At 34.8% G+C, this 25,535-nt stretch overlaps 1 protein-coding gene across 2 annotated transcripts in view; it reads right to left on the bottom strand.

The window, feature by feature from the left end:
• The window catches only part of SDK1 (sidekick cell adhesion molecule 1), a 417,596-nt gene that overhangs the window by 294,525 nt on the left and 97,536 nt on the right, over window positions 1-25,535 (bottom strand). The window lies entirely within an intron of this gene.

Raw genomic sequence — 25,535 nt, 5'->3', positions numbered from 1 at the left:
ATTCATTAGTTAATGTTTGCACTGTTGTATTCATAACTAACCTTTATCTTTAGAGGCAGAATTCACAAGATCTTGATAACCTTAGTGCTTGGTACTTATTTAAAACAGAAGTGCCCACTCAGGAAAGCATTTGTCCATGTTTACTGTTTATACATATTAGAACTTCACCATTGTCTACTGGCAGGCAGTGAAGAGCACTATTGACTTTTTTTTCCTCCTCTCCTCTGTGAGGATTAAACCCACTCAAAGTTGTTTTTTATTATTTTATTTCTTGAATAGAAACCAGAAGAGTAATCTTGGATAGAAATGATTATCACAGCAGGAGAAGTCTCAGGGTAAATGAAGAATTTTGAAAGAAAAAAGAGTTTAGAAAAAAACACCTCATAAAATCACAAGATTAATGTGTTTTTTCAGTGTTATTGCCAACTACAATGTGTTAAATTATATTACCTGAAACCACTAACAGATTTTGAATTGGGGTACTTCAATAATGTTCAAGGGTCACATTTAGTCTCAAACTCTTGTTCTCCTGTGGATCACAAATGCTCAAAATACTCCAAGCAGCAAAATTTTTGACTGGTAAATTGCCAAAGCTCCACTCAAATGCAGATTTATTACAAATCTACACCTGCTGGAGACCCACCCCCAACATCTCTGGAAGATGAATGTTTTTATGCTTTACACATCAAATTTCTACTTGCAATTATGTGGGAACTACAGACTTAATCATAGAAGTTTACAAATACCATCTAAAGTAAAAATTAACATGTTTATGTATGTATATAGAATACACAAGTTGCATTCAAAGTCAGATTTTTAATACAAAATGTGGAATACATGTTACTGCACTGTGCTTTTTAAGAGTGCAGTGTGTGTGCATTTTATATGTAAAATTAAGGGGAAAAAATACACAAAAGTTGTCCCAAATCAACTCACCATTCAGTTAAATTGCTAATGATTCTTAAAAAAAAAATACATTAAGCTCAGGTGGTTTTATACTTGCTATTTAAAGAGTTTTGTCTGTCTATGAGGAAGTGACCTCATGTACTTTTCAAAGCTGTCTGATATTTTTTAATCCACTGGTCATATACTATAATCTTTAATAGTTGATAACCACAAGAGAGCAACCACACACACTAGGGAAGAAGGAGCTGAAGGTAAGGGGTTTCAGTAGCTTTCAAGGTGCCCCAGTGTTTCACTGAAGATTGGGATGGCAGTAGGTATGCATCTAGGCCTCCTGATGTCAACCTCTCTTATCTTTCACTTTGCCTCTTATCAGGGAATTTTTATTACCCAGCAGACCACATGGCAACACAGCCTCATTATCAGCCACCTTGTAGAGTCCCAGCGTAGCAGCTGTGCTGCAGCCGAGTGTGGTCAAGGAGTCACGCGTTGGCTGTTGTCAAATATTTGCTACAAGTGGCTATAAAGTTGAACATCAGCTGCATACACATTTGATGATTTATATTGACAAAATGTATCCCTAGATTTTAGAATTTAACTTCAAAAAGATACTGTTATTTCTGCAGAAAAATAAGCACATGATCTTAAAGCAATACTCCTAAACTATTACACAAAATCTGACTTAACACACAGAATAAAAAGATGTATTTTGAGTCAAGGCTCTTTTGTGATTTGTAACATTTTAAATTATTTGATTTTCAAACTAACTGACTAATGGCTAGTGCAGATTAGTATTTTTCTTTAAATTGAATATAAATGAAGCTATGGTCCCAAGCAAATCAAAGATGTTTTTTGCACTTCTCCACTTTATTACGTGACTGAGATTATACTCTGTAAAGCTTCTTTTTCTTTTGTCTTCATGACTGCAAATATTGTTAAGAAGTCATATGTCATTTCCCATTTTCTCCCAGCTAGTAAAACCAACCAATATTTTTAATTTGTATAAAGAAAAACTTGTCATTTAGTGTAAAACAGAGTTATCTGATCCAGAGTAAAAAGCAATTTTTTACAAAGATGTTTCTAAATAAGTGAAGAAACGTGAAATCCTTTCAGAACTCAATATATATTTTTGGGAGAATCCCAAAGGAGTTACAAGACAAATATTCTACCCTTGCAAGTTTAAAGGTGTCAAGCTTCCTCTGAAGATGAAAAGACAGTGGCAAGGATTTGTGCTGCTATTTAGGGGAAGGGGTTGTAACAGAGTCCAATTGGTAAACTGAAATGATTAGTGCCAAGTCCCCTGAAAACAATGACATTTACCCACTAGTATACAGAGGCTCATGAAATGAGCTTGTTAAACTATTCCTTCCTGAAGAAAGTTAAGTCATTCAGGGAGATTACAAGGAAACTGGTATCTGCACTATATGACTTCACTTGTGCAATTTGTTGATCCTGTTTTTCAGTGATTTAAAGACTCAGGCAGCATAACCTACTTTGTTATTTCACTCTAAATTATCCACTTACTCCTAACCTACATCTTTTCAAGAAAACATAATTTAGTCAAAAGACAAAGACAGCTGCCCACAAGTCTGTCATTCAGCCCTACATTTCCTACTCAAATATTTCAAACCTGGTGATGCTGCAACCCACTCAGAACTATTTCCCATTTAAAGTATCACAATCAAGCTGGTATTACATGAAAATGATTCTCAAAACTCAATCCAGTTCTGGTAGAAGCTAAAGTTTAATAGACCTACGGGAATATTTTTATAAAGAATACAGCACGCTTTATAAATTACCCCATATCTCTAGAAGATTTACTTAAACTATTGAAGTAATTTTATCTTCTAATCTTTTATTCCTGACTTTCTCATCAATCACATGCCATCAGTTTCGCAAATTCAATTATGTAATCAGAGCTCACTAAATATTCACCAAAAGCAGAAACGAAGGTAAAATACTAAGCAAAGATTCCATGAAGAGAGGTAGCAGTAAAGCTTTGATGACTTGGGCATTTCTGCAGCACAGTGCTGCACACACCTCAGACATGTGATTAAAACGGTGCTGCACCCTTGGCTTTACATCTTTTAAGCTTTACTGGAAATATAAAACTTTAAAAATTTTAAACCAGACATACAAGAACAAGTTTGGTTTTTATAAAGCATCCCAGAGAAACCAGAAAATTGAGAGGAAAAATGATAGTCATCTCAGAAAGAGAATTTTAGGGAAGCAGAAACTGGGAAAGGGATGGAAGATACAAGGGAGTCATTTCATAGGTATGAGGTACTTGCACTTTATTAATCAGATACAGGAAAGGCTCACCATAAGGTTAACCTGGTCAGTTGCGGGTTTAGAAGCCATGACAGGACAGCATCTTAGTTTTTATTCTCATGAAAGATGGTGCAAAAAACTAATAAAAAGCCTATCTGAGTCCTAGAAATAGAAATAACTAAATACTGGAATTAATATTCTTAGCGAAAATATTTTTCTGAAAAAAAAAAGAAAGCATGATGCACACACTGCTAAATGCTAAATGTGTAAATACTTTCAGCCTCTCTGGCTCTTCAGCTGTACTGATTTAACAATAAAAATAATTTTAAAATTACCTGTGTTGAAAGAAGAAGTGAAAGCATCAGGTGCCAATCTGTTGGCACATACGTACAGTTTCCACAAATTTTCATTACAGAATCACTAAATGGTAGGGGTTGGAAGGAACTTTTAGAGATCATCTAGTCCAATGCCTCTGCAGATGCAGGGTCACCTAGATCAGGTTGTATAGGAACATGTGCAGGTGGGTCTTGAAGACCTCCAAGGAAGCAGACTCCACAACCCCCCTGGGCAGCCTGTGCCAGGGCTCCCTCACCTGAACACTGAAATAGTTTCTTGTTATGTTTAAGTGGAACTTTTTGTGTTCCAGCTTCATCACATCACCCCTTGGCCTGTTGCTAGCTACTATAGAAAAAAAGGATGTCCCAACCTCCTGACACTCTTTTCTAGACTAAACAGCCCCAGTTCCCGCAGCCTTTCCTCATATGAAAGATGTTCCAGTCCCCTGATCATCTTGGAGGCCCTGCACTGGACTCTTTCCAGAAATTCTCTGTCCCTCTTGAGCTGAGGAGCCCAGAACTGGACACAGGACTCCAGATGAGGCCTCACCAGGGCAGAGTAGAGGGGGAGAAGAACCTCCCTCGACCTGCTGGCCACACTCTTCTTGATGCATCCCAGGATGCCATTGGCCTTCTTGGCCACGAGGGCACATTGCTGGCTCATATTTAGTTTATTATCAACCCGGACTCCCAGGTCTCTCTCTGCAGAGCTGCTCTTCAGTAGTTCGACCCCCAGCCTGTACTGGTGCAGGGGGTTGTTCCTTCCCAGATGCAGGACTCTGCACTTGTCCTTGTTGAACCTCATGAGGTTCTTCTCTGCCCAACTCTCAAGCCAGTTGAGATCCCGCTGAATGGCAGCACAGCCTTCTGGGGAATCAGCCAGTCCTCCCAGTTTGGTGTCATCGGGGAACTTGCTGAGGATACACTCTGTCCCCTCATACAGGTTGTTGATGAAGATGTTGAACAAGACTGGCCCTAGAACTGATCCCTGTGGAACGTCACTGGCCACAGGCCTCCAACTCGACTCTGTGCCATTGATCACCACCCTCTGGGCTCTGTCATTCAGCCAGGTCTCAATCCACCTCACTGTCCACTCATCCAAGCCACACTGCCTGAGCTTTCTGACGAGGAAAAAATTAAATCTGTTTTTTAGTTAAATCTGTTTACCAAACTCACTAACATTCTGACTAATATCCTTAAAGGGACGGTATAGATTTATTTCTATGTAAATATCAAGAACAAATGATTGAATATGACAATATTTCTGGAAATTTGCTCCAAAAATTATCTGCCTTGCTTTTGTGTATCTTTAAACTACAACAGTTCCATTACACTGCCAAGTTAGCTTATCTGTTTTCTCTTTGGCATGTGCAAAGTTTAGATGGATTTTATTGCAAAATTTATTTTCAGGACCAAATTCAACAATGCCTGTACAGTTTTGTTTAGATTAATGCTGACATATAAATACAAAAATGATGCTGTATGCAATAGTTATCTACCTGAGGCTGTCCTCAACTCTAGTAGACAAGATGCACCATGGAAATGCTGAGAGCTCACTCATACTGTCTTCTCCCTCAAAATCATGTTCAGACTTGAACTTACAAACACAATTTCTAAGAGCAGAAAACACAAACTCTAGAGTTGGTAATCATTAGTTAACCAAGGGAACCTCATCTCATAATGACAACATGAGTGAATATGGTTTCAGAAACTGTGGAGAGTACCGTCTCAGGAACCTCACACTCTTAAAACACATTAAAAAAGTTTGGCTAATGTGTCTTAGCACTGTAACAGCTTACATTTTTACATTTGTAAAATACATAAAGCAAGGTCAGATAAAATAGATTTTTCAGTCACTACAGGCCACTACAAGATCTTCAAAGCAGACTTGTAGTTCTAACACTCAGGAATTAATATATTTTAATGAAAGATGCAATTTGATCTTAACACTTTTATCCTACTGAGAAAAGAGAAGCAACCATACTCCAGAGGAGTACCATATACCATTCATCAGTAAAAAATCAGTATATTACCATTAACATGGTAATATAACATGTTAAAATCTCAGCAATTTTTCTCAAGAAACACTGGATAACAACTTTTACAGGCAAAATCACGTCCTTGTACCTTGAGAAATCAGTTACTGTAGCCCTGAACATGCTCAGAGGAAGGATAATGTAGTGAGTGCAAGGAACAGGTTAAGAAATCCCCACATTGCTATTTGTCTTTGTTAGGTAACTCTACTTATAAGTCATTTTTAGTTGAGTCAATATTGAATATTAAAAGCAGATTAACCTGTTCATAAACCAACAAGTCAGAGCAAATACAGCTCAATCACTAACAAATATCATTTAAGCGGCTGTCTTTCCGTTGCTCAGTTCACCCAACAGATACGGTATTGAAAAGAAATTTTTGACTGAGATAAATTTTTCAATAAATTTAACCAAAAAACAATTGGTTTCTTAAAAAAACACACTTATATTGATGTTAAAAAGCACATATATGTTGATGTTAGCTTATTAATCCTTAGTCAATCCATGGTGCACATCACCTCGTCTTCAGATGCATGTCTAAATCTATGATCGACTGACTCGGAAGAACAAAGAACAGAATATTTCTAGAGGAATTTTCCAGTAAAATGAGACTAGATAAACACATTACAAACTGAGGCTGAACAATCAGCCCAGGAGAAGAACAACAATATAAAAATGTTTTTGCTCTCACTATTTACAAGGAGAAATTATATGAACCATCTTCAGGTAGGTTAATGATAACTGCCATAAAAAGAGTATTTCTAAAGATCTCTAAAAAGGGATTGATTGCATAGCTCAAAAGTATAGTTAAATTTAAAATTAAATTAAAGTCAGGAAACTCAAACTTAAGACAAGAAGAATTTCTTCAGGAATCCAAAGAAAGTAGGTACAACCACAGACCACAGAATCCCATCAACAGAAGATTAAAGTTCAGCTGTGACTTTCACAAGCTGATGCACATACAGTTGAGTATGAGCTGCTCTGTACTGACTTACAGCTGATAACTGCAGCCTTCAGGGTAATGATGATAATTTCTGCTTGTTTCCAGCATGGATATGGAAAATATTTTTCTCTTTTTCCTTTTCAAAAGAACCTTTTAATTTTATTATCTTAGTTCCCGATACACATGGATACATGTGCTAGCTCCGGGTGTGAGTTGTTTTCTCGTGTGGAAATGAACTTCAACAGCTTCTGTGGCATAAGAATTTGGAATTATTACATAGTAAATCTTGGGAAATGAACCAGGAAGTCAAATACTCAGATGTATTTGAATCAATCTTCTTTTGAATTCAAATCTTCTAAACTGCACTGGTGAGATGCTGCAAAAATTAATATACGATCTATTCAAAAACTGTCAACAATGCCAAACATACATTAGAGTATTCAGTCACTTTAACTGTATTGATTTGCAGGAAGGTTATTCTACCCAAAATATTGAATATTTGAGATTTAAATTTGCTTGGTTGGAAGAGTGTCATAAATCATGTAGTAAAACAATTAAATTTAAATTGCATTTTACTACCTCATTCTAAGGCTGGATTTGAAAGGACTGATGCATCATAGTGAATATTTAATTAAAATATTGGGTTATTTTTAAAATATACTACTGTAGTTAAGAATTTTCACACAATGGTCTGAAGCATTCCTTTGAAGTGGATTTCCTGAACTTCTATCAAAGACAATATCTGATTCTATAATGGAATAATACTGAAGCAACAGTAATTAATTCAGTCTTTCTTCCTCAATTGCATAAGTCAAGTAAATGAGCCCATACTACCCATTTTGGTCCTGCCATAGATAAGAAAGATAACCTGCTTGCTGGATATTTCTACTATAATCTCTAAATGCAAATACAACATCAGCTGAGGTTGATGGATAGTGCTTTTAAAGGTTTAATTGGGGATGGAATTGAATTGTTTTAAGACTCAGCAAGTTCTGTGGGTAAATGTATATATTTCTAAAATAAGTGACATTTATTTCTTTTAAATGCACAGTCACTGAGACACAAGATTTCAACGGGTAACTTTTTTTTGCCTTGAATAGGTCAAATAACTAATTGGCAAGTTAGTTATTGGGTAATTGCCAATCATATATTTAATTTGAATGGAAGAAATATTTAACTTAAAATTGAATACCTGTTGCATGCTATCCCAAGAGGAAAACTAAATATTCTGTAATGTATAGTTATGATTAGCTTTCAACAATTCAATAGATTAGGAATCCCAAGTGGCAAGAATAACTGTTTCACATTGATAGTTAAGTAACTTTAATTATTTTTTTTAAGTCGCTGTTATCTATTTCAGAATTACTTAAATTGCCCTGCAGATTCCATTTTACTTCTAAGCACCTAATTTCTTGATACAAACAGATAAAATATTTTTTCCCAGATCTTGATTAATACATAACATTGTTTAAAAGAATGAACATTACAATTAATCCCCTTAGAGACTTCTACAGTTCTAAGACACACAATAGGAAAAGCTGTTTTAATATTTCCAATCTCAATTTAAGATACAAACATTTCCTGTTAATATCTCTTAGGCTTCTATATTTCTCTTTGAACACCTTTAGATGAACCACAAAAATATATTTGTATGCTATGCTGAGACAACAGAAAAAAAAGCTAGAGCAGGGCTTTTTTAAGATACAAAAGGAAAATCTTACTATCACTGGTTGCTTAAAAGTAATTCTTTGCAGTCATAATGCAGTATGCAGTCATACTCCCTAACACTTTGTCATCTATTTAAAGACCGTGCTTTCAATCACTATAGGATCACTACTTGAAGAACAATTCCCTTTTGAGCAAAGATTTCTTGAATTTTATTAGAAACGCTCAGAACTGAAAGGAGGAAGGCCCACAGAAGAACAGAAGAGTCTTTACAGGGCCTGGATTCTGACAGAAGACAAAGACAAAGTTTGGTAACATCACTCCATTCAAAATTCAACATAAAACTCTCTTGGTTATCCCCAAATACACTGGGAAAGATTTTCCCACATGTAATTGTATCATTCCTTTCCTAAAATTGATTTCTTTAGCAGACTAGCCAAAGAGGAAAAAAAAAAAAAGAGCTGAAATAATTTTAACTGAGCCTCAAGCATCTCCTGATATATTAACCTGAAGTCCCACTAAGGTAGCTCTTTCCTATTTAATTTCTATACCCTATGTTTTAGTTTCACTTTCTTACCTTCTGTAATTTTCCTGTAATACTTCAGTTGAGTCAGGGTAAAAAAAACCAGTTTGTTGTATATCACAATTCATAGTTTCATGAATTCATGGAATATCTGCTGTAAGGTTAAAAATCAAGAAGCTGCAGATGATGTTCTTAAGTTATGTTTAGTGTCATTCACACTCAAAAAGGGCTGCAGAATTATTTTTTTAAGTATTCATGAGGATGTCTTAAAAGAACGTTACAAAGACACTGAGAGAAAAGAGCATGGTAGCACAAAAAGTGGACAAAGAGAACCTATTAACTATCATAACCAAAAGAAAACCTCCAGAGAGACTTAAAACCTCTCTGGACTGAACTTGGTATCAAAGCCTAAACTCCATGCTTTTTATATTCTCTTCATATCTAGTGATGTTTATTTGCGCATCTTTCAAGGAAATAAGTTGTTACTGTTTGAATCATGGCAAACAGGTAGAAGGCAAAACTGCCTTACAGAAAGAGAATCCATATATAGCAGGATTTCCTTCATTATTTTAAATGTCAAGGAAGCTCCTGTTGCTATCACATAATCTACAACCTCCAGCTATTGCAGGACCAGTCTGATCACACTGATACCTATCCATCAACATATATCCACTAAATATTCCAACTGACACCAGGGTGAAACTCTACAGAACATTTAACAGAACAGAAAAGACAGAAACAAAAACGTGCTTTCCATAAGTTCATCCTTGGTATAAGAAGCACTCTCAGTTGGTTATTTCATAGAAGATAAATCAAAAAGGGAAACAGCTGACAAGTGTCTGGAAGTAACAGAACAGAAACATGAGTACAGCTAGAGAAAACAATGGCACAGAAAAGGCACCACCAGACTTGAAAGCCATGTAAGGCCACCTGTTTATTATTCCAAGGAGAGAATTATATCTAAACAGCAAAACAGCTATGAATACCCATAGAAGATATAAACACACATTTCTTATGATTAAAGAGACTGAAGGGGAAATGATTCATGCACAAACTGTTATTAAAAAACAATGCCTACTCCTTACTGCTTTTGTTATTTTGTTTACATGTAACATGTAATTTTCTTTTTTTGCTCTTTAAACTTGAAAAATTGAGATAGGTTTACTAATTGGATAAGGCTTGCTTCAACAAACTCAATTCAAAAGCTGTCCATGATGCTACTGAGTTCAAGGGTGGTAAACACACATTCATACATCACTGAACAGAGACAGGATTGTTCATATCCTTATGTGGTGTTGAAATTGGACAAAAGTGCAACCAAAGCACCGTCCAAAGTTCACAGAACTCAACAGCAATGTTCCCATCATTTTAAGCAAACTCTGGAACAGGCACCTGGTTGGTGCTTGAGAAGCAGAAGCATAAAGAACCAGAAGCACTTGCAGAGCTCTTCAAGTATCTCACTGTCTAATTTGTGTAGACAAATGGATAATACACTCTACAAGCAAACAGGAAGATAAACTTTTGTATACTTTCATGCAGAAGAGCAGGCACTAATTAAGGGCCAGATCAAAGGCTCTTCGAAAACTTGGCATAAATTGGCTACCTTGTTTTTTGCTAATATCATCACTTATTTCTGCATCTTTTACACTAAACTATTTCAGAACTATCCAAGTGGAATTCTTTCACCACATTGGGGATAATATACATATCTAGAGACTATAGAATTATACTGATGAAACATATAATTTCTTCTTGACAGAATTGGAAGAAACATATCACTGTTCTTGAAAACAAAACTTATCTTGAAATATCTGAAGGCAAAAAAAGGAGTCAGTTTATTAAACTTGATGTTTTATTTCATTTTCTTTGGGTTATAGATAAGCTGTAAGTTAATACTGTTTTCAGTTTTTGACAGTTCTAATGTTAATTACATGTACCGGATTTTACAAATCAATACTTCTTACATAAAGTGTTATTTAACTTGCCAAGTGTAGCAATAAATCAATGCATTTACTGTTCTTGCTAACATTGATGGATGACATACATCAAAAGGATATGTAAAAGAAAAATAAAAGATATATTTGTAAGTCACACAGGGTTAAACTCCAGTTAGGCAGAGAGAGAATTTAGATGCTGTTTTGAAAATAAAATCATCACTATATTAAAGCCTGAGAAGTTCTCTTCTTATTTTGATTTTTGGGAAGTTGGGTGTTTTGTTTTGTTTTTCAGTTTTGTTTGGATGGGTTTTTTTGATTTTAATGCCAAAGCCTGAAGCTTTCCTAAGTAGACTGCTATGCATATAGAACTATCCTACTAACTCTGTGTCTCCCATAGGATGTAGGAGCAATGAATCGCACTTACCATACTTTAGGTATGTTTTTACTTAAGTACCATATTCCTATGTTCAACACAGGCTACATCTATCTAAACATACTAGTAGGCAATCAAAAAAACTGAAAAGTAGTTCATAATTACTTTACTATTTGCAAACACGCTACAGCTAATGTGCTTACAATTGTAAAGGATGTGCAAGTAAAATTTTGATCATAAGTCAAAGATTGCTTTCACTGCACTATGAACTGCAATGAAAGAAACACTCAGTTAAAAATCATTCTAGGAGCTAGTACTAATACACTCAAACATCTTGAAGGTATATACCGCTCAGAAGCATGGATATATACAGAATGTATTATTATGTAATGAAAATCATTTTCCCTCTAGTATGGATAGCTTTCTCAGGATAAAAGTAGTAATTATAAAATATATTATGTACAAATCATGGAACAGACAAAAAATCCTTTTATATTAAAAAATTATCATCAGGAGGAGCTTTTTAAAGTTACAAAAGGTTAAGGACTGTAAGCTTGAAGAAGTATTATCATTTGGAAGCAATTCATGGAATCATTGTACTTCAGTGCAATGTATCTGATTAGAAAATAGACAATTCTGTGTTGCACCACCACAACATTAAATTAGATACAAGTAGACACTACTCATTAGCTCTGTTACTCTGGACAATAGTCAGGAGGAGTAATAAGTAATGATTACTATCTCCTAGTCATGTTACCATGTTTGTGAAATAACTGAAAGGAACAATTGAAAAAGTAGTGTTGCATGTAAGTCAAAGAAAAGAGACCACCTATAAGGTTCCTCAAATCTGGTTGGAAAGAGTTGAAATTCCATTTAACTAAAATTTTAAAAGAAAAATAAAAGAAACCACTTAGTGTACTATATGAGGGATGTCTTGGAAGACAGTGTAATACCTTTAATGAGACTGACAATCAATGCAAGAACAGTTAGGAGAATGCGTGTAGAGTTTGGATATTTTTTCTCCATGCAAAAGATTTCACAAAAAAACATTCCTTCAAATTGTTAAAAAGAACATGGGTATAAAAGAGAAAGAGAATCAATTGCCCTAGGTAAAGTTTGGTTTTGTAGGCTTGGTAGAATTTTGTGCAAGTCCTCAGTCACCTTAAAGAGATGAGAAAATATTATTGAAGTGAATTGTGGGAATTCTGCATAGATAACCTCTCCATCTAACTTTAGACGTGAGTCAGAAGACAGGAAGAGTCCAGGAGTGATTGGCTGAGAGATAAAACACAGAGAACTTGCAGAAGCACAAAAAAAAGCTCAGTCTCACCTTGCTGGTGCATAATATACAAGTTGTCAAAGAAGAAAACAACCTTCACATGTTACACTTCTAATACTATATCATAATCCTGCTCTCATGCAATCCAGCTCACAAGTACCTGATCATTTCTGCTGGACTCTAATCAAATAAATACAGTCTTGCTAAATCCTGCTTAGTAGCATTAAACAAATGAAGAGTAAACCTCTGCTCTTCACTTTGAACTTAGACAACCTGACATTAATGAAGACGTATATTCAAAAGGAATATTAAATAAGCCTGAACCGCGATTCATGAAAACTCCTGTATCCTATAAGAGGTAAGCCCTGGGCGGGTTTACAAGTTCTATAAAATTGCTCACTGGGAGAAACAATCTGCCAACTTAATTCACTGCAGGATTTCACAAGTCCCTCCAGTCATCTGTTTCTGCTGTATACATTCACATACATCATCAAACTGACAATTTAGAGACTGGACCAGATGGATATATAACCCAAAACAGTGTTGTTTGTTAAATCTAAAAGCTATTAATAAAAATAATTTCCTTTATTAGACTCTATGGGAGAAAGCAACAAATATAGTTGATGTATATTTACCAGAAGTACATCACAGGACAATACAGACTCAGATTATTTTCACCAAGCTCCAGCAGAGAAAAATGTTTCTGCTATCAGTAGAAATGTTCTTCCTAAAAAAAGTAAAATTATTGCAGGACAAAGAAAGCAGGAAAGGGCATCTAAATGCTTTCCTTGAGTAGATAAGGCATGCTATTCTTTTTACCCCAGAGGAAATAATTACATTCTCTGAAAGGACTGGCAACTTCAAGGATTTTAAACAAAGAGCAACTCTTTGTCTAACATGAGTGCTAACTTGTTTTAGGAAAGCAAGGGGTGAGACTAGATCAACAAAGTCAGCTTCACCTTTCACCAGACACTTAATGCCAATCCAGCTGGAGAACAGTCTGAGATCTTTGAGGTTTAAGATTCATAAACAGTACTTACTGGTCTCTCTCTTTTGACCCTACTGTTCCTCACATATTTAGATACAAGATGAAAAAATATCAGCATATACCTCCTGTTTGTCCAATCTAATGCTTTACAATAAAATAATTTATCTGAAGGGCATATAAAAACATTCCAACAATTGAAAAAAAATCTGTACAAATAAATCACAGAAATAGAATCCTCTAGAAATATCTGAAAAATTCTTTTTTTAACTATCAAAAGGGGATTTACAAAAGAAAGGAAAGCCTGTAGCTACTTGCTTAACAAACAAAACCACAGATTTTTATAAATTAACTGTTTTGGAGAAGGTCACTGAATCAGAACACAGTTTTAATCCTTTGGTGATACTCAGATATATTATTACAAACAAACCTCATTTTGCAAGTTCTAATTGAGAGGCAGAGACACATAATCTGGCACAGTAGAAATTACTGTGATCCCAACACAAGAAGTTAGAGGGCAGCCTCCTGAGCACTTCCATTCTTTTACTTTCTGTCATGATGAGAATAAGAGAGGAAGAAGGGAAAAGTGCTTGGAATGTACCTGTTCTTATTCTTAAAGGAATTAGCATCTGGATTGCAAAAAGATATGACAATAGTTTGGCTCAAATATAATTTAACTGTCTGTAGTATATTCCAAATATCCTAGTTATTACATTAAGGGGTTCTCATATAAATACTAAAATTCATACATTTTTCACCATGAGAGCTTTTATTGATGTAGTATATTAAAATGTCTTTGCTTGTAAAGACTTTAAAAGGTTTGTTTACGGAGTAGATGCTCTGAAATGTATGCTCGACCAGAAACCGTGTCTGACTTAAAAGTAAATAGACTGAAATGCTAACACATTATTACTGGCTCATTAAGAAGCAAATTAGTTGTTTTTCCCTTTGTTTATCAATACTCAACAGGTACTTATTTTGACACTGTTTTAATGTGAAAACACATTAAATGAACATGTTCCCTGGTTACAGGAAACATTTATTGGACAAAGGCCAATCCAGTAGCCTCATAACAAAAGTGATAATTTCTAAATGAAAGTAACATACATTAAATTAGAGAAGATACTTCTCTACACGTGCTTGTTGACAAGCCATTGTATCTGACTTCATATATTGTAAATACTTCGTATTTAGAATGTACCTCAAATACAATTATTAAAAGAACCCACAATAAATATGGTATACATGACAAAAAAGCATGACCAGAGTTGACCTTCTCCTCTGCATACACAACCAAATAATGAAAATAGTGCATGCAAAGTTCAACAACAATCTCTGTTATTTCTCTTCACTATGTACAGAAAACAAGTTCTACTAATAAACAGTCAACCTAAATTAGCATTAATATAATACTTATTTAGTTTAGACTTTTGGCCTTTGGTTTATATCAGCTTAGAAATAAAAACAAAAAGTGCACTAATGTAAAATAATGAAGCGGTAAAAATAACATGATGATGGATTAAAATATATTGTTCTAGTTGAGAGTCAATAGGGCAAGTGCTTTATAAAAATTATGTTTTCCTTTGACAAAATTAGTACAATATTTGTTGGTACAAGCAATAAGGAAAAAAACAACTCCCATAAAACACTTCCAACTTTGCTTTCTATTTTAATGGCTGCAGGCAAAATTCAGAATACATTTGTCAAGATGATATTATCAACACAACAGTGGCATGCCTGACTTGTTCTACATTTGTTCTGAAAGTTCACTTTTAGAGGCCATCAGTTAAGAAAAAGTAGAATACAGAATACAGGAAACCTAAATCCTTCCTACCAGCCAGAGACAGAAATATATCTTCAAACATTTCAGAGAAGTTTCAGTAAATATTATCACATATTACTCTGCAAGGCATCAATCACATTAAGTTTAATATTAAAGACCAACCAATCTGAAAATTAAAGGTGATTTGCGCTCTCTCTTTGCTCAGTTTAATGAGACATCCTAGTCTGATCTGTGACAACTAGTGCCAACATCTTTAACTTTTTTCGTGACATCTGAAATTGATTTCAAAGACAGATCCTTGAGAAGGAAAGAGTACTATGGAAGAGGACATGAAAAAGGCATTGTAAAAGAGCAAATAAAATGTATAGTCTTAGCTTCATCCCCTTTCCCCCTCTTTTGGTAGTTACTGTGTGCATCTGAATCATTTAGCAACTGAAAGAAAACACTATAAAAAATTCCTAAATGTATCTGAATCTTTACTTGTGCCTTTGAAATGAATATCAGCCAACTATATTAAAAACAATTTGCTGTTCTTATATATTGTTCATGTTCTATTTTTTGTTCTCTTTGATAATATTGGGACAAGGTTTTTTGTATACACCTCATGAAACTGATTCTTTCATGAAAATACATACCCTTATGCATTGGGTTTTTCTTCCATTTTAATTTCTTAGCTTTCTTCGTTTCCAGACTACAATTTACTTAGAACAAATATGTTACAGAGATCAAAAAAGCAATTGCTTGAATTGTGTAATTCTTCTATTTGACCATAGACTGAAGGAATGTATGGCTCATTGATCTGATAAAAATAATACTCACAAAATTATTTAAATGCCAAAAAAAAGAGCCCAACTCCTTATTAAACATACACTGGCTGAAAGTGAAATGAACTCTATGTATTAACGCTCTACATTAAGAACCACTTGTAATAGGAATTACCATATCATTTAATGGATTTCAAGGATAACATAGAATGAGTTTGGGCTGCTTATTTTTAATGAGGGCACAATGATATTAGGACAAGAAGCTTCACTTTGGCACCGATACAATGCTTGCAAGGGAGGGATTTCAACAGCTGTGTTGTACAGATGGTTGCTTTTACTTACAAAGCTTTGAACTGAAGAAAGATTAACTCTATGGATGAGGGACCTTTACCTTGCTGCTCTGCTTGCATAGTTGGCAGAGTAAAAATATCTAAAATAGATTTTAATAAAAGCTATATTTATGTTATGCACACAGTATTTCTTAAATGTACAAAACACAATGTTTGTTTGCTTTTAGCAGTATGCAATTTCCGCTAAGCACCACGGTATCCCTCTAAAGAAATAAGAAATTTCATCTTTCCTGAACTCCCGTCAGAATGTCCACTATAAAACCAAACAAATACAAATTACACAGCAGAAAAGAATCTCGGTCAAAGTCAGAATTAACCAGCATAAAAGCAAAATGCCACACGTTGCATGACTAATGGTACATGCCTTTGTTCCAATGTAATTAATCCTATTTTCATTGAAAGTCTTGAAGGAGCCATTCCTAGGAAAAATGCTGGTTTTCTTTAAAACAACTCATAACAGTGAAGGATTCGATTTGCTGTGTTGACATAACCTTAGCAAGCAGCAATATACACTATTCAGTGAAAAGTTCACAAAATATAGTAAGTACTGTGCAATTCTGACCTAAGGTTTCATTTTTGAAAGCACTTCTCCATATTGGCTTTTAAAATATTTTGGTGAATTCCTTAATCACAACTGTCTACTGCAAATCATTTTCTAATAACAGCTGTTCACATGTCACAAGAATATCCGCATCAGTAACCAAGGTTTTTTGAGCCCTAAATTTGGATATCAACATACTAGATAAAGAAACTACGAAATTCATGGCAGCTGTCACACACCTTCCAGCTTTTTACTTCTAATGACTGCTTCTAATGCACACCAAGCTTCAAAGGAAATATTAATTAATTCTATTGTGGCAGCTATACACTACTTGGAAACAAACATAGATGGAATCCATAGACTTCTATGGTGAAAATTTATTAGAAATTGTACAAGAGAATCTGAAAGCTCTAAATTCTCCCAAGAGATTTAAGACTGAAACTGACTTTTTGATGATATCAGCCTCATTTATAAGAGAAATGCCTTTTTATGAAAAGTGAAAACATTACTGAAATCCAGAACCACATCATTCTGGAAGTCAAGGAAGTTGATCTATTTGTGTATTCTTTGAAATTATAAACTTTGCTGGTATCTCAAAACTCTACCTTCCTGTTCTACAGTAAACAAATATAAAAAGTGACCAACAAACACAAATGAAAAGCAAAAGCTTTGAAACATGGTGTATTTCTCAGTCTGAGTCAAGAAATTGGCACAACCGATCTTTAACTCTACAACAACGAAGTACACTAGCAATTTCTTTTAATTTATTATTACATTTCATATTACTAGATTCTAGATCATTTGTTTTCATGGTAGCTATTGCAAAAGGCCACATACTACCTCATTTGTGTGAAAAAACGCACTGACATCGGTCTATTGATAAATGACTTTTGGAAATCTGACAAGTTATGGTTATTTCTTCACGTGTATTCTGTAGGATGCAAATCTCAACAGATCAAATTTCTTCTGCCCTTCACCCCTCTGGTGAATGCGACTCATTTCAAGATGGCTGGACTGTGAACTTTGTTGCTAAAGTTCCCATACTGATGTAATGTGAAAATCTGTATCAAGGAGCCACTCAAAAGTGCATTTTCTTCTCATTGTTCAGTGAAAAAACACTGCATCAGTGGTTCCACATTTTCTTTCTGACCTATTTAACTCAACCATGCTTTTTGTAATGTCACTGTGCCTTGAGACACCAACTATCATCAATATTGCTACAGCATGTATCAAATAACTGTGTCTGCTTCATCTACTGAGCATCGACCACCTGAGAACAGATGTCCACTTTGCATTTCAGTGCTTCCTGAACACTTTTGAAAGTGATCTAAGAGACACTGAAAGTACCAGACTCCTTATAGGTCTAAGCAAAAATACACACAGCAACTGTGCAAATAAAAAGAGCAATATCCTCTTTTATTATTTTTATTCTTTTATATCAGAATTCTAGAGTATTTGTACCACACACTTCTAATAAACAGTGTTGGATCATTAATGAAAAGAGGCTTTATGAGTTCAAAATAAATCTTTGTATACATATTATTGGAAACTGTCATACTTCATCTAAATAGATGCAGCTTTTCATTTTAATGGTACTAGTGGTTTTGCTGTATATTTCTGTGTGAAATAACTCGACTATCCATTCTTGTTCAAGCTTTTGGAGAAAAAAAAAAGTTACCCTGAAGCACAGATCAGCTCAAAATTTGAGCATTAAAGTTTTCTGCAGACAAATAAGCCCTATAAAAAGTAATCATAAGTAAAATAAATTGAAGTAGCTATAACATCATAATGATACAGATTTTTGTTACTAGATCCACATTTAATGCTTTCCCTATTCCTAACATTTGCTCTCTGTTAATTACCGAACAAAGGCAATAGACCTTTTTCTCTCTGAAAATTAGACATTTCAGTCACTAAATTAAAAGTTTCATTATAATTAATAAATTCTTTCCTGGGAACCTTTGCTGGTCTAAACAAGCTGTTTAAAGGAAAATGTAACAACAGTGTATCAGTTCATGCTTCTCTCCATTAATTCAAAGCTTAGAAGTTACATACATATGTAATCTGTATCTATATGTATCTCAAGGGACATATTACAAACTCATTCATTATCAAGGGTTGAAATTATACTCGAATTCATCAAGAAATAAATCAGCTTGGATCAGCGGGGTCCACAGTACGTAGTTCTGCCTCTGCTTGCAAGAAATCAGCTGCATATAAGGCATTCATGCTTTGGAGAACATTTGGGTAAGTGGTAGGAAAACCAGCTCCATCAAGTCAAACTGCAAACAACAGAAGCACAGCAGAGACACTGCGTATGGTTAACATTAAAAAAAGGCATGGTAAGGGAGGTGACTGTGAACGATGCTGGGGGAAATCAGGTTAGCTCAAGATCAGTGAAGAGATGGAAACCAGAGAATGAGAATGATCAGAAGCAGACTGTGTCCCGAAGGAGTTACTCATGTCTGAGATGAAAAATGATCAAGAAATGAAACTTGAATTCTTAAAGGAACACTGGTTCAAATATTGAAAATAAAGTCTAGAATAGTGAGAGGTGTCATGGTAAATTTTCACAAGAGTTTCGTTCTCGGTCTTTAATTCTGAAAAAATACACAATATCCAACACAATTTCTCTTTGCTTTAGCCTGAGAGTCAGTTTTGCATGGCAATTCCTGAATCCAAATAGGGTCTACTAATGTAGCTAAAGTTTAGCCATGGTGTCTTCAAAATCAGAGAAAAATAAACATTCCTTATAGGAAATAGGAAAGATGGATTTACAAAACTAAGTTATTTATTATTTTTTACTTCTTTCTTCAAACTTTACAGGCTGTCAGAAAACATATGCAGCCATACATTAGAAACTATGGATGGTAACAACTAAAGGCAAATTCACCCTTGAAGACAGAATTTCCCAAGTGACTGTAAATTATTTCCAAATTAGAGCCACAAACTGCACCAACATTAAAAGTTCATTTCATTAACCTCACTTAAAAAGCAAACTTTCCTCCCTCTTATCTCTCCTTGCCACCCAGATAATAGATAGTAGTCATCTGTTTTATGTTATACTATCATTCCTAGATCTCTCATGCTGATTCACTCACAGCTTTCACAGCAGAGGCACAAATTGTCAGGAAGAGCTATGCTGGTTTCATTTCCCGTATGGAATCTAACAGCTGGAGCTCATTCATTAGAACATGTGAAAAACCGCAATATAAATTAAAGAGAGCAAAGCAACAGTGACAAACACATCTTCCAGCATCTGAAGTATGATACTGAGACCTATTGTCTCAGTACACATATTGTACACACATTGTTCTGTCAGCCAGAGAATTAATAAAGTCCAATTATCTATTGACATTCTTGTGTCTAATTTCCACATTTCAAATTTCAATAACCACAAAGACTTCCCCTTCATTCAAGACACCCTAAACACCATTAGTTCAGTGCCACACATAAGATCATGTCCACTCCACATTCCTACATCTTCATTGAATCTTCAGTTTGCTCCGTCTCAACCCTCAGTGCCTCCCACTGACACTTTATTGGGCTACAGGAATCATGAGAAGCAGCAGGAGGTTCTTACTTGCTGTTGGGCCAACTAGTATCAACACCTTGTCTGGCAACCTACTGAGACAATCACAGAAGATAATTGCTGAGATGGTATTTTGTGGAAGCAGTAATTTGAGTCCTCTATAGTACCCAGCTACCAATTTTCAGGAACTTAAAAGAAAATTACAGTTGAAGCTTCTACTCTAGACAAATGATGATCAAAGTATCTTTGTGTCTCTAGATCATACTTAAACAAATCCAATTATTTAACTAAATTTTATTAACAAAACTATCAACTTTACCAGCTCTTTCAAATTTGCAACTATGAAAACTTTTATCCTTAAAGTAATAAACTTTCTGCTAGTAACATTTAAACATGGCCTGCAATACTTCATGACTAATATTGATGATTTAGCATACTAGCATGGAGTCCTTTTCACAGTTTGAACTTTGTTGCTTCCATAAAAACAAGTACTTGAACACAAGATTTCAGAAGTTTAACTATTATCAAAATAATGAGAAAATCTAATACAGTATTATTTAATTTCAGAAGGGAAAGTGCCTAGAATAAAAAAATATATTAAAAGGGTCAGAAAGGTAAAACAGCTGGATAGAGAAGGTTAGCAAGAAAAGGTCCTTCAAAATATTAACATTCAAATAATAGAATGAAAAAAAAAAAGAGCACAAAGCTTTGTATGGTAAAAACAAAAGAAAAAAAACAGTGAGGGTATGATGTTTCAAAAGTTTTATAAACCTGGAAATTGCAGTAGATTTTATCATTATACCTGTCAGGAGTTTCTTCTTTTAAACAAAAGATGTCTGTTTGGCTCATGCTACAAGCATAACAAATATCTTTTTATCCAGTGAACACAGAGAATAAACAAAACTACTTTTTGTATTAATTAAGAATGGAGTTTAGTCTTAAATGGTCAAAAGAACTAAAAGATAATTTGAACAATTGTCTGATAAGTTCAGAAGGCAGGAAACAGATAGTACTACTTCAGTTTTTCACAGTAAAGACATGTCTGTGTTTTAGCATAAAGAAGTTGTACTGCAGCTCTATAGCTACTGTTATTTCTGCTCTAATAATTAATATATCCATATGAAAATTTTTAGTATTGCATTGACAGTTAACATAAAGAAAACTAAGTCTGGCAATGTTTCTCAATTCTCAACTCTTTAATATTTAACCTTTTTCGTCAAACTAATCATAAAGTTTATTCTAGAAAGAGCTATCAGTATCTGATGTAATTTTTGTTTGTGCTGCTGCTTTTGTTCCAACAAGAGTCTGAATATTAAAATTCAATTTCTTTATAGTTTATTTAGGTGGAATAATTTGAAGTGGGAGACATCATTAGGAAGACAGCTCTTAGATGAGTCATAACTTTTACCTTAGCTGAGCAAAAACTAACATTGCTGTATTGCCAAATAGATTAAATAAGCAGGATGGGAAACCATGAGAAGTAGCACATCAATACAGAAACAAACAGAACTCTCCTTTAAACATGAAACACAAGAAAGTGCACTGTATTTCAGAGGAGTATTGATCTTAGGAATGCTGATGGCAGTGTCCTAACACCTTTAGTTAAAGGAAGACTTCAATGAAATTGCTGGTCTTTTTGATTTTTTTTAATAATAAAAAGAAGCTCTAAGACCACGCATGATGAATTGGAAAGACGTCTGATGGATGAAGCATATACTCGTGGTTCAAAACATTTAAGAACCCTAAAACAGTAACTCAGGTAAACTCAGACTCACAAACACCAAGACACAACGGTTCATATTTATCGCCAACCTCCACCCTCATAATACATTCTCTTTGGCAAGTTTTAGAAATGACTGCTGTTAGTAGAGTCTTGACCTTGAAATTGTACTAGTAATCAGATATGACGTTGTGAGTGACAGTCAAAGTTGACTGATTAGAAATGAAACACACAGACAATGGCATGTCCAAACCAAGAGGTTTACTACTAGCAAGAGAGTTGAAAAGAGTTTCCTTATGTGTAAATCAAAAGACCTGGCAAATAAATATTATGGTAGAAGAAAGACCTAGACCTGTAAATGTTTTCACACTTTCCAGTTCTTGCTGTGTGCACTTTGTACCTTTAGGGGGAAAAAAAAAAAAAGTAATTAATGCTTTGCTGTGGTGATATCAGTTTTGAGTAATTTTCATCACGTTGCTAATCAGAGTTCTAAAAGTGAACAACTTGCAGATGCTCAGTACAGTTGTGCATGCGGTAGTAAAACAGCTAGAAAAAAACTCAAATAAAATAACATCTAGGAAAAATGGATACAGAAGTGTTATTTGAACGTGAGAAGAGTGGAAAAGATTACTCAAAGTATGCAAAGAGTGGAATATAAAAATTCAAGAAAGTTTCACCTGTCACCATGACACAGCTAAGGTAAGACCTAGAACTAATGAAATTATTCTTTATGCACAACAGGCAGAGAACCCTTTGAAATAGAATTATTTTATGAAAATAACATTTTTCCCACCCAAGCTACCAAGGAAGGTAAGAAATGTTTCAAAAGGCCTAGGGGCTTCCTAGGCCAGTTTAATTCTGTTTTGTAGCACAGTCTTTTCAAGGAAGATATGCTGCCATTACAATTAAGCAAGTTACTTCTCTTAGTTTATTATTTATGATTTTAATATAAGGCTCCCACTTGTTCTATATCATTGTGATCCATATTCTTGTATCATTCAGTCCTAAGAAGCAAAACTGTTGAAGTGTTTAGCAATTTACCATTTGAATTATATTACAAATTTGCCTGGAAGTTGGGTTTTATACTTTGATCTAAAACTATTACCCAAGTCTTGTACAATGTAATTAAATAAATTACACCAGCCCCTGGGGACCTTCTGCTCTAAAATGAAATTTCAGATCCAAGGAGTGCCTGTAACCTTTACTGTAACCATGTCTAAAATGCTACTTGTAATTTCACAACTAATCAGATCTTGACAGAAAAGCAGACACTTGTTGATGGAACTCCTCCTTTCTGATATCCCCAAGCATAAATTTACCACATCACAATTGAAACAGATCCTATTCTATCACAACTCATGTTTTTAAAAGGGTATCATGAGCTCTGAAGCAAGGCTTCTGGGATACTGCTGCTCAGTTATAATACATGGAGATCACTCGCTCCCGTATTCCACCACTGGACTGGACAGCTCATTAAAAAAAAATCATATAGCATGACATATAACATTTTGCATCCAATTCATACAACACAAAAATCAAGGTGACTGCAATACCCAAGTTAGCAAGGACTAGCCATAACAAGTTACTACCAAAAAAAGTACACCTAAAGCACTAGTGTAAAAGGCCAGTGTTAAACATGAATGACTGACCTAATGAATGAAGGCAAATATTTTTTAATCCTACCTCTCAAAAAATATCAATAATCATTAACTGAAAAGCAAGATTTAACAGAATAGACAGTAGCTCATGTGTCATTACACATACCAAAATGCATGCAGAAACTGTACTCATAACACATGTAAGCACACAATATTGTCTCAAAACAAGCACAAGAAGCAGTCACAATAAATTTTTACATGACAGATGAAAATATCACCTTCTTCTTTCCTTGGTTCATTAACCAGGGAGCTTAACACAGTCATGCTACCATGTGCAACGTATTTGATTTCATCAGTTTGTACACAGAGGTAATAGGCCCATGATAACTCACCAGCTGGGTTGATGTCTCGATTCCTCCCTGTAGAAGTACTTAACGTCAAGTCAGAAATGGTGATCTCCAAAAGTGAGAAACAACTACTATCCAACATTAGTGTACCCTCTGATGTTATTTGCTACTGCTGACACATTAGAGTTTAATGGCTGTCAGTGGCTATTGATCAAGTACATGGTTTTGTAAATCTGGATATCATCAGCCAGAAAACTGCAAGAGTCAGTAATCACTGCTTAAGACTTTGCATACTTCACCTAACATGGCTTTCTTCTCATTAAAATGCCTTTTACATGAATGACATTGAGCAGGAGAATGTTCTGCCATCTGAAAAATTTGTAATTTTGTCCACTGAAATAGGATCATCACCTCTCAAGGGTAGCCTGCCACCTTTCTACCTCTGCCTGACAGTCACCGCACTCGTGTACTCTGCCATTAGCAAAACATTCGCCTTCAAGGTGTTCCTATTCAAGGTGGCACTGTAATTACATAAGCATCACTTGTACTCCTTGATTTCTCACCCAATACCATACCTCCTTTTTTTTTTTTGCCAGTTATGCAATAGTTTGACAAGCACAACGAATACTTCTGTTATAGTCAGTTGGACAGCTCACATGCTTTGACTTAGTACACAAATACTAAGTACTTTCCTAAATTGGATCTTCAGTGATCACTTCATTGTAATTAAAGGCAGAATTACCAACAAAAAGATACTGTACAAAAAGAAGTTTTCTGGAGATTCAAGCAAACTGTTCTAATGCAGATATTTTTGTTCTTTCCAGCTACAAAAATAACACACTATCCATTCTGAAACACAAAGGTAACCAAGGAAGTATTATGTCATTTGCAAAAGGTTCACTTTGCTAGAACAAAGTGGTTTTTTATTATTATTATTTATTTTCAGATCTTTCTGTATATTTCAGCCTTGAAAACAAAACCACACAGTATCAAAACATTTCTGATGAATAACAAGATTGTAACAAGAATTACAAATGAGAAGATATTAAGAAAACATTATTTCCTCCATATGTGTATTTTAAAAGGTCATTTCTGGGTTTTTTTTTGTCATTTCTCCAACCATGATCCTACCTTGTCCAAAATACCTCAGGCGTCAATCTCATTTATTTGGTTTTGCTATAGACTGGGGAAAACTGTAATGCTACAGCAATTTGGTATCCCTAGCAGATGAATCAGTATGTCTGAACAGCATCACTAATTGCAATAAAAGTATGTTCATTAATAATGTTACACATTTTAATGCAAACTGAATATTAATTTTTCAAATACATATCCCAAAGAGTATAGTTCTAGTATATCTGTATGAACCTCAAGGTGCACAAGTCTGTGGGACAAGATGAGATGCATCTCTGGGTCCTGAGGACACTGGCAGATGAAGTGGCTCAGTCACCTCTGTGCCCAGTAAGATCATAGAGTAGTTCCTCCTGGAAATTACACTAAAGCATATGGAAAATAAGGAGGTGATTAGTGACAGCCAACATGCCTTCACTAAATTGTGCTTGACAGATGTGGTGGCCTTTACAGGGAGGTTACTGCATTGGTGGATAAGGGATGAGTGGCTGACACATCATCTGCCCAGACTTGTAGAATGTA

Source organism: Colius striatus, chromosome 3 (assembly GCF_028858725.1).
Source record: "Colius striatus isolate bColStr4 chromosome 3, bColStr4.1.hap1, whole genome shotgun sequence".
NCBI classification, from domain to species: Eukaryota; Metazoa; Chordata; class Aves; order Coliiformes; family Coliidae; genus Colius; species Colius striatus.
The sequence above is the reverse complement of the archived record's forward strand: the minus strand, read 5'-3'. Positions and strand labels throughout refer to the sequence as shown.